The following is a 10,237-nucleotide window of genomic DNA, read 5'->3' on the forward strand; positions in this document are numbered from 1 at the left end:
AGCTGCAATAACACGGAATGTAATAAAGAAAATCAGGAACCCAGTGGTAACTATGATTGTGGCAACAATGTTGAAACTTTGAGCAGTGGAGCCATAACGTCGTGCACCATCCACATCTCCAACCATCTTCCTGTCTCTGGCCTGGAAGGATGAAAGTATTTTATACACTTTAAAAACTGGAGTCCAACACATGTTCAATTCCAGAGAGTCTCAGAACATCAAATATAATCCTCTAATAGGCCCCAGAAAATATCAAGATTCTTGTTTGCAAGCACTGATTTTTGTAATTTTACAAAATGCAAAACAGGGTAGCTTATATAGTACACTCAGCCACTTTAATGTCATCTGATATCTTCTGTGTTGTTTTTGCTACTTTTAGTATGACATTTGTTCTATTTATTGGTTGATTAAATTGAGATGGTTAATTTGATGAAGCCAGAATATTATATTCCTCTTCCATCTTTTATGTTTTTCTTTTCTTATCTGATTCTCACTTTTAAGATTTTATCACACTGAGCTCTGCCCAGTATCATATTCAGTTTTTTTTACATAATGTTCTGTTAAATTTTATTTAGATTATTTTTTTCCAGGCTGTATTTAAGGTTTTGGCTTCCGTAACGCATCCATTTCCCAAAATTTTGGATAAGCATCCTATCGTATCTCATCATTTTATCTTATTACATACAGAGAGTACGTAAAAGATGTGATTTCTAACAAAGTAAAATGTGTCACAATAAACTCACCTTGATGGAATAAATGAGAGCTGCAAGTCCAAGGCAACAAGGATTTAAGTAGACAAAGCAGCAGAGCGACCAGATGATATGGTCTTTGGGGGGCTCAGTGATGACTTGTTGCCCTGCGGTGATGTTCACAGCAGTGTGCTGGACCACTCCAGGCTGACCAGGGAGTCCATCGTAACTCATGCCCTGCAATGGAATGGCTTCAGTCGGGTAACCTTGAGGATGCATCACTCAAACTGTTCTCAGCTCAGCTGCAATTTAGAGAGAAGAAAGGTGTGAACAAGAACAAGAGAGTCACCACAAACCTGACCTGCAAGAGTGTGATTCATCACTACAAAAAAGTGAGACAATAACAGTGTATCAAACTGTCACATCTAAATATGAACCTGCAAAGAAAGCACTACCAGTCACGAAACCTTTTATATTAATAGCACTGCCAGTTATAGTTTGAGAAATAACCTTTATTGACTGGATTTGAATTTGTGACATTGTGTTCATGAGATGATGAATCCGTCTTTGCTTAATATTCAAATTTGAAGAGGGTAAATACGTTTTTACAGGACTGTGCTTGCACTTTCTTTCCTGCTGTTACAAATTTTGCTTAAATCGTCACCTCTGCGTAACAGAAGACATGAGGAAATATCTGCACACAAGCTAGAATAAAAGTTGATGGAATACATTTCCCCTTTAGCGTCATACCAGCAGTCAAACATGGTGGTGATATTGTGATGGTCTATGGCTGTTTTGCTGCTTCAGGACCTGGATGACTTGCTGTTATTGATGCAACCATGAATTCTTCTCTCTGCTTGAAAATTCTGAAGAAAAAGGCTCAGTCCGTCCGTGCCCTGAAGCTTAGCCTCACTTAATGATCCAAAACACACAAGAAAGTTCACTTCTGAATGGCTCAAAAAAAAAGAAAGGAAAAACAAACAAAATCAAGGTTCTTGCTGCTAACAAGTTATTCACAGGGGGCAGGTAGCTTTTCCCTTGATAAATGAAACCATCCTTTAAAAACTGCATCATAAGGAACAGCCAGCCTGAGACTCACACATGCAGGTACAAGGGTTTGAGGGAGACAGAAAGAAGGAGAGAGCGAGGGGAATGAGAGAAAGAAAAAAGGATGAGAGATACAAGCAGTTATTCTGAATCATCAAGATAACAACTCAAAAAGAATAATGGACAAGATGAGAGACCAACCTCAGTGTGAAGGTTTATTGTTTATTTCTCAAATGTTATTGTGACTCAAATAGTTGACATGCAGAGATATCATAACAAGTAAAAACTTAAAGATAATGAAACACAACAGACGGGTGAAGTTTGACAGCAGAGTATCAATTTGTGTGTGTGTGTTTTCATATATGTGTGTTAAATAGGTAACTGAAACCAGAGTGGTAAAGGGCACAAATTTAAAAGAAAACAGCTCCAACAATGCAAAGATGTCAGTAGCCTAATAGTACTATCACAGTATGGCAAAGCAAATAATAAATAAATGAAGAGTTAGTGTAGAACACAATAGGTGATTTAGGCCTCAGTCACACGAGAGTAAAAATAGGACGACCACCAACTGGTCACCCGCAGGCTGAGTCTGGTGGGAGGCAACCTGTCTCTGTCAGACTCAGAATGAAAACAACTACTCTTAAACAGGTCAGGGTCTGCAATTAATTGCCACATCATTTATAAATGCAAATGAATTGCCGACTCTTGCAATCAGTTGAATCAGTCAGTCCCATTGTGTAGCAAATTGTGACAGACACAAATTGGAGACACTAAGCTTTTTGGCAGTAAATTTTAATTTTAATATATATATGAGTCATACAAATACACACACACACAACAAAAAAACATGCGATGCTGGGGAAAGACAGTTAATTCTCACCCAAAACCACACAACCACAGCAAATGCTTCCTGGAACAGTAGGTCCCAAAAGCATGGGACCTACTGTTCCAGGAAGCAAGAATAGCATGTTAACAATGCATGGCTTTTCTGGAAATATTAAAACAAATGAAATCAAATTCAAGCTGTTTAGCTGTGTTAAAAGCAAGAATTAAGATTTATAAAAGATTGTGGCTTTAGGAATGGTAGCATATTTACCCACTATATGCCCCAGTGCAGCAGTGATACGAAGAGGAAAGAATGCAGCCAGAGCTCAATACTCCAACAAAATTATATTGCTTGTAAAAAATGTGCAAAAGTGCAATGTGTCGATGTTTAGTCACACTGAAGCCATTTTTTTCTCAATAGTCTTTAAATAAATTAGTACTAGTTAGCTTCTTGTAGTTTACCACAATATGCTTGCAACAGGAGAATGATGGAACTGACCACATTTCGACACTTTTCACACACTTTATTCTGGTTGTCATTCACACAGTGGCTGCGGCTTTCAAGCTCGCAGCCACACACTCACAACAACAAAAAATTTAAATCACAATTCTGCTTTTAAACTTACTTGTAAAAAAACAAAAAGTATAAATAGTGTATTTGTAAAACTGGGGGGATTTAAATTGATCGAAAATACATTTCCACCAAAGGTTTAAAACATTGTCATTGTTCCTCAGCATTGAAGGAATCCAGTCAGAATAATCAGAGTAAACACTGTCAAAGTACAACTGGGATGTGGATGAAAGCAGCTACAGTATGCAGAGTATGCAGCATGTGCCTCAGTATTTACAGTTTAGATCAGGGGTGTCAAACTCATTTTACATGGTAGGCCACATACAGCCCACTTTGCTCTTAAGTGGGTCAAACCAGTGAAACTCCCCTTTCAGAAAATGAAAAACTGAAACTTTTCTTTCATTTAATTGTTTATTGATTAATTAATTTGTATATATGATTATCCATAAGTCTGTGAAGGTTCTCAGTCATCCAGGTCATCGTAGTCAAAGGAGTTTGCAAAGAAAAGCGTCTGGACTTCTTTAAGTTGCTTGAAGACGTTTCACCTCTCATCCGAGAAGCTTCTTCAGTTCTAAGGTCAAAAGGCCGAGAGTCCCAGATTTAAACCCAGTGGGAGTATCCCCCCAAGGAGGGACAAAGGACCCCCTGGTGATCCTCTAATCACATGCGCCAAGGTGTGAAAGCGGGTGGGACCTAATCAGCCAGGGTTTCGGGTGGGCTCATTGTGAAAACTGGCCCCACCTTGTCATGTGAATTCCTGAGGTCAGATGGCCCAGGATGTGAGTGGGCGTTAAGGCGTCTGGGGAGGGAACTCAAAACTGGATTATAGATGGCAGACAGTTGGTGTCGTAAACCACCGCCTCTGTTCAAAGATGGTCGCTCACAGTGGACATAGATGGCCTCTTTCACTCCTCTTTCAAACCATCTGTCCTCTCTGTCCAAAATGTGAACATTGGCATCCTCGAAAGAGTGTCCTTTATCCTTAAGATGCAGGTGGACTGCTGAGTCTTGTCCCGTGGAGGCGGCTCTTCTCTTCTCGCCCTTCTCTTTGATTATCCATAAGGTTTAGAGTTTAAAAGTACAGTTAAGTCCAAAATGTATTGTAGCGTCTCTCCGTCAGAAGACAGAGACGATTGGTATTCCGGTTACCGGTGTTTATTAAGAATAGTAACACAGGCTACTGTGGGCCGTAGCCAACGCCAAAACAACGGAAAAAACGCGCTCTCCAGAATCAAAACAAACCCCCAACTCGCGCTCCTTTTTTCCGCAAACACCCACAACAACATTCTCTAACACCCGCCCCCCCCAAACACTCTCAGCCAACCACACACATGCTCTCCTCCAGACTCTGCCATTGGTAGCTGATCTGATGACAGGCCATTTGGCCTCTAGTCTACTACACAATCAAGGACACTCAGTAAATCACCATGCTGCCGGTGTGGTCCAACTATGCCATAAGTGAGTAGAAATTCTGAACACAAAGCACTGATAACACAACAGTCAGCTAACTTGTAACCTAGTCCGTTACAGTATGCTTGTGTTTGTTTGTGGTGAGCAGCAGATCAAAGAGTTATGAGTTATGAGTTATAAATGGCATGCAACACCTTCAATATGTTCTTATTTATAAATAGCAGGTTACCTGTTACTTTGTGGTCACCTTTAAAAATGCACTCATAAAGTAATATGTGTGTTTATATAATATATGATACATGTCGCGCTTTCGTGCATAATAGTCACTACAGAGGGCAGCTATTAAAAAACGGTTCTCTTGTATATGCATGCGTTTTGTTGTTATAGTTGCATATCAGCTAACACAGTGTTGCTTGTGCATCTTCCCATACACTGCTTCCTTTTGGTCAGTCATGGGAAGTGCAGTTTATTTCACTCAAAACCAAGATGGTGGCAGGAAGTCAGAAATGCTGAACATCTATGGAGTCTTGTAAATTCTTTTACAGGATTTTCTTGCAGGCAGAAAAAAATATGCTAGCATCAAGTAACATCTAAAGATTCATATTATTGTAAAAAGTTCAAATCTGATCTCCAGGACTTTGTTTTAGTGTAAATCAATTGATATTTGTTAATAGATAAAACATTTTTTTTGCATATTTGCATATTATCTTCGTGAGTTAGAGTCTTAATATTTTGCATAGTTCAAAGTTCATGAATAAAGGAATAGGAATAAGATAGGAAGAACTACAGGATACTGGAGCATATACCATCTGAGTCAATTGAGAATTCCAGGCTCATGAAAGCTACTAAAAAAACAAAATGAAAGAGGATTATTCATGATTATTCAGTGCTAGCAGCAGTGGCGGTGGAGGAGCTGTGAGTGGAGAGGTGGAAGACGGTGCTGGGGGGGGGGGGTATCACAAGGCACATTGTAATACTTTTTAATGAGTGCAAAAATACAGAATCTAGCTCTTGACTGATGAGCTAGGGGCTTTTCTCAAAAATCTATATATATACAAAACTATTAACTGTGTTTATTTAGTTGATTTCACTAGATTTATGTAAGTGCAATAATCCTTACTTTTAAATATAATAAATGCAGTGTTACACCTGGCACACCTGGCACTGAACACTAAGAAAACCAAAGAGCTCATTGTTGACTTCAGGAGACACAGCACTGACTTAGCCCCCCTTTACATCAACGGTTCCTTGGTGTCCTCATCTCTGCTGACATCTCCTGGACAGACAACATCTCAGCGGTCGTCAAGAATGCCCAACAGCGGCTGCACTTCCTGAGAGTCCTCAGGAAGTACAAGCTGAACTCCAACCTGCTGCTGAGCATCTACCGCTCGTCCATTGAGAGCCTGCTAACCTACTGCATCACAGTATGGTACGGCAGCTGCACTAAGGCGGACAGAGTGAGGCTTCAGAGTGTGGTCAAGACAGCACAAAAGATCATCAGCTGCCCTCTCCCCTCCCTGATGGACATTTACTCCTCCCGCTGCCTCAGCAGAGCAGCAAACATCATCAAGGACAGCTCCCACCCTGGCTTCAACATGTTCAGCCTGCTGCGCTACAGGTGCATCAGCACAAAAACCCACAGACTCAAAAACAGTTTCTTCCCTAAAGCCATAACCACCCTGAACTCACACATGTACCGGTAACACAGCCCCCCCCCCCCACTTCCTCTATGAACCACCACTGTGATTCTATGTGCAATAACCCAACTGTATATACACAACACTATTTATTACATATTACTTTTTTAAAACCGGCTTGTATATTTGTACATTTTATACATATATATATATTTTTTTCCCTCTGCTAATACTGTTCATATGTATATAGTGCTGCAGAACTGTGCCCCCCCCCTCCCAGCATGTTTGCACTGATTCTATTCAAATTCACATTTAAAAACTTTAACTGACCTTTTTTAACAGTACACATCACAAACTCAGGATATAAAACTCATCGCATACAAGGGCTTGAAGAATCAGGGCCCTCATAGACCTCATAGTACCGCATCACCGTATTACAGCACTTTGTTCTCAGACGACAGACTTAATTTCTAAAGTATTTAAAAGTAGAAAGGGAGACAGAATTTCTTGTCCAAAACTGATCCCATTTTGGATTCAGGAGATAGACATCATTCTACTGAATTCTCCTTTATTTAGACTGCAATAGGTCTTGCTTGCTGTGCACTGATTGTTTCCTCTTCACTCACTCATTTCATGTGTTTATACACCACTCTGCATTTAATCATTATTTATTGTAAATCTCTGGCTATTGTTAATCTCCCCAACGGGTCAAGGCAGATGGCCACCACCTCCCTGAGCCTGGTTCTGCCAGAGGTTTCTTCCTGTTAAAATATATTTTTTCCTCCCCACTTTCACCAAAGTACTTTCTCAAAGTGGGCCGTATGATTGTTGGGGTTTTCTGTCTATTATTGTATAGTCTAGACCTTACAATATAAAGTGCCTTGAGAAAACTGCTGTATTCATTTGGCCCAATATAAATAATAAAAACAATTTTTTAAACACTGCAAACCTTAATTACTTCTTTTGTTTGTCTGTTTTACCCAAACATGTGCCACATGTGTCGGTGTCCACTAGGTGTCAGTGAAAAACTACGTTAAGAAATTAGTTGTTTTGTTTTCAAAAGATGCACAATGGACATTCGTATTAAATGCAGCATAGCGACCTAAAGGTGTCACCTTTGACAGAAAAAATATTTTTTAAATTAGTTAACTGTCTCAGGTAGCCAGAAAGGTCTAACTATTATAGCTAAGCCCCACATGATTGTCATTTAGCAATTAAAAAAAAATGAAAGTATTTTTTTTTCTCCCAATCATTATTTTGGTATATTTGAGAACATTGAATGTAATAATGTCGAAATAGTTTTCCATGTGAGCACTGTTGGACACTGACAATAAAAACACCATCCATCCATCCATCCATCCATTCGCTTCCGCTTATCCTTTTCAGGGTCGCGGGGGGCGCTGGAGCCTATCCCAGCTGTCATAGGGCGAGAGGCGGGGTACACCCTGGACAGGTCGCCAGTCTGTCGCAGGGCCAACACACAGGGACAGACAACCATTCGCACTCACATTCACTCGCACATTCACACCTAGTGGCAATTTTGATTATCCAATTAACCTATCCCCACAAGCTGCATGTCTTTGGACGGTGGGAGGAAGCCGGAGTACCCGGAGGGTAAATAAAAACACGTTTCTAGGTATTTTGCAAACATCACAACTGCAGATTATTTCTTTGGATTTCAGTTGCAGGACCACACCTCCATTCAGGTTCCTTCTGGTTCTTTGTCAATATATGACGCCTCTTTTACTACAAGCAGCACATTATCTGTTATCTCATCAGGGAGTCAATGGAATGTGTGTTTAAAACTTGACAATTGTACTGGATTAAAAAGTTTTAAATTATCTCAACAGTGTTGTGCTGCGTCCCCAGTTTTATGTGGAAGTAAGTAGAGATGGACCGGTCCGATACTGACGTAAATTACTGGATCGGATATCGGCGAGAAATAAAAAATGTAATCCGATCCATTAAATATCAAAAAAGCACCTCACAAAACTTGCGACAAGGCGTAACTCGGCTCATAACCGTAGCACGTCGGAGCAGTATGCATCACGTGATAGAGCGGCTGTGTGTATTTGGAGCCTCGCTACCAAACCAGCATTTCATCTCCGAGGAAGTTATCCCAGAGAGAAGTAAAGCAAGTGTGTAAGTTCATCTCTGAATGTTTGTAAAGCATTCCCACGTTAAGCTTAACAACCGATATATGGAGCGACTGCCTCTTCTTGCTGCTACTTCAATCATGAAACTGATCAATGATCAGCTGATCTGCTTTTCTGTCGCGAGTCCATCTCTCTTCTTTGTTTTTGGCCCACTTTGCACCAGAAAGAGGAAACCAGCGGCTGAACAACAGCAGCACGTTTAAGCTTGATAAGCTGTTGTTAGAATTTATTTAATATTACTTTCTACACCAGGATCCTTTTCTACGTAGCTGACGGCTGGTAACTGTGCAGGGGCGGATCTAGCAAAGTTATGCCAGGGGGGCCGATAGGGCATTAACAGGGAAAAGGGGGCACAAAAATGTACTTTTCTTTCTTATTCTCATTTAAAATGTCTAGCTTTTAATAAATAATTATCTGAATCTTACACCCAAAGTTTTAATCTGATGTAAAATGTATAGAAGTCCATTACTGTATATAGTAACTGTTAACTCTAATATACCCTAGTAAGCTATAGTACTTTTTCCTTTGGGAAGATACCATCTGTGCAGTCTGGAATTCTGTTGAAGAAAGATGTTGAATCTATTTAATTATTCTTGAAAAATAATTTATTTCTGTGCATTTTTTTTTCACACTGCATCAAATTAAAGTTGATTACGTCGATTAAGCATCATGAGGTGGAGGGTGGGGGGTGGTTCCCTATTTTTTTTTGCTGGGAGTTTGCAACCCTATTAGTTAGGTTGCTTAATATTTCTGCTAAGTACTCTTTAAAATACCAGAATAGGGAGGATGGTGCAGGTTTAAGTTTATTAGATTGATCAGTATTGGTGAACTATGAAATATTTTGGGTGCAGTGTATTTTTTACATAGAAGTATAACAGAATAGCTTTAGTGTTGTTGTTTAATTAAACTTGAGTATGAACTTGCAGCAAGATATTAAAAAAAACAGTTTTATTGATTGAAAAACACACTATATCGGATTCATATCGGTATCGGCAGATATCCAAATTTATGATATCGGTATCGGACATAAAAAAGTGGTATCGTGCCATCTCTAGAAGTAATCAGTTTTTGGAGTAACGGATTATATGTACCAGCATTACGTATTTAAAATATACAAATATGAGTAACTGTATTTCATTATAATTACCGTTTAAATAGGTGATTATTAGAATACAGTTACTTTGTTGAAATAAATGGATTACACAACAGTCATTTCCTGTTTCATATGTTTCGGCTATCCCCTCTCTAATTTTGGTAATTAAACGCATTACAACCCAAACAAAACACATAATAAGAGGCTCTAATGTAAGCGTCCTGTTAATGTTGGTAGCTTCAGTTACACAATGGACCCGGAGCCAGCACAACAGAGCCAGCAGTCCACGAGCAGGAATGCATTTCTTACTTGGAAATTCCAACACCACTTCACATTTAAAGAAGAAAGGGATGGGTGAAATCTGACCGTTCAATGCAAACTCTGTTTACCAGCAACCAAGCTGCTCTCAGCGTCAAAAGACTCCACCTCCAACCTAAAGAAACATCTGGAAATAAGTTCTTTTACAAAAACTAACATTAGTCTACTCTAACTCCCTTGTGGCTTGTGGGGTGGCTGTAGCTCAGGAGGTAGAGCAGGTAACCTACTAATCCACCAACTGAAGGTTAGCATGTCAAGTATCCTTGGGCAAGATACCAACCCCAAGTTGCTCTCCGATGCATCCATCGGATTGTGTATGTGTATGAATGTAGCACTCAGTTTAGAGAAAGTGATTGGGGGAAAGTGGCATGTTGCATATTGAGAGTAGAAAAGCGCTAGATAAGAGTCAGTTCATTTACCGTTTGTTTTAGTTGTGGTAGCTACCTCCCACTTCAGTATCTTCTATGTACTATTGCTGTGTGATTTATTAC

The sequence above is a fragment of the Oreochromis aureus genome, linkage group 7 (genome assembly GCF_013358895.1).
Source record: "Oreochromis aureus strain Israel breed Guangdong linkage group 7, ZZ_aureus, whole genome shotgun sequence".
NCBI classification, from domain to species: Eukaryota; Metazoa; Chordata; class Actinopteri; order Cichliformes; family Cichlidae; genus Oreochromis; species Oreochromis aureus.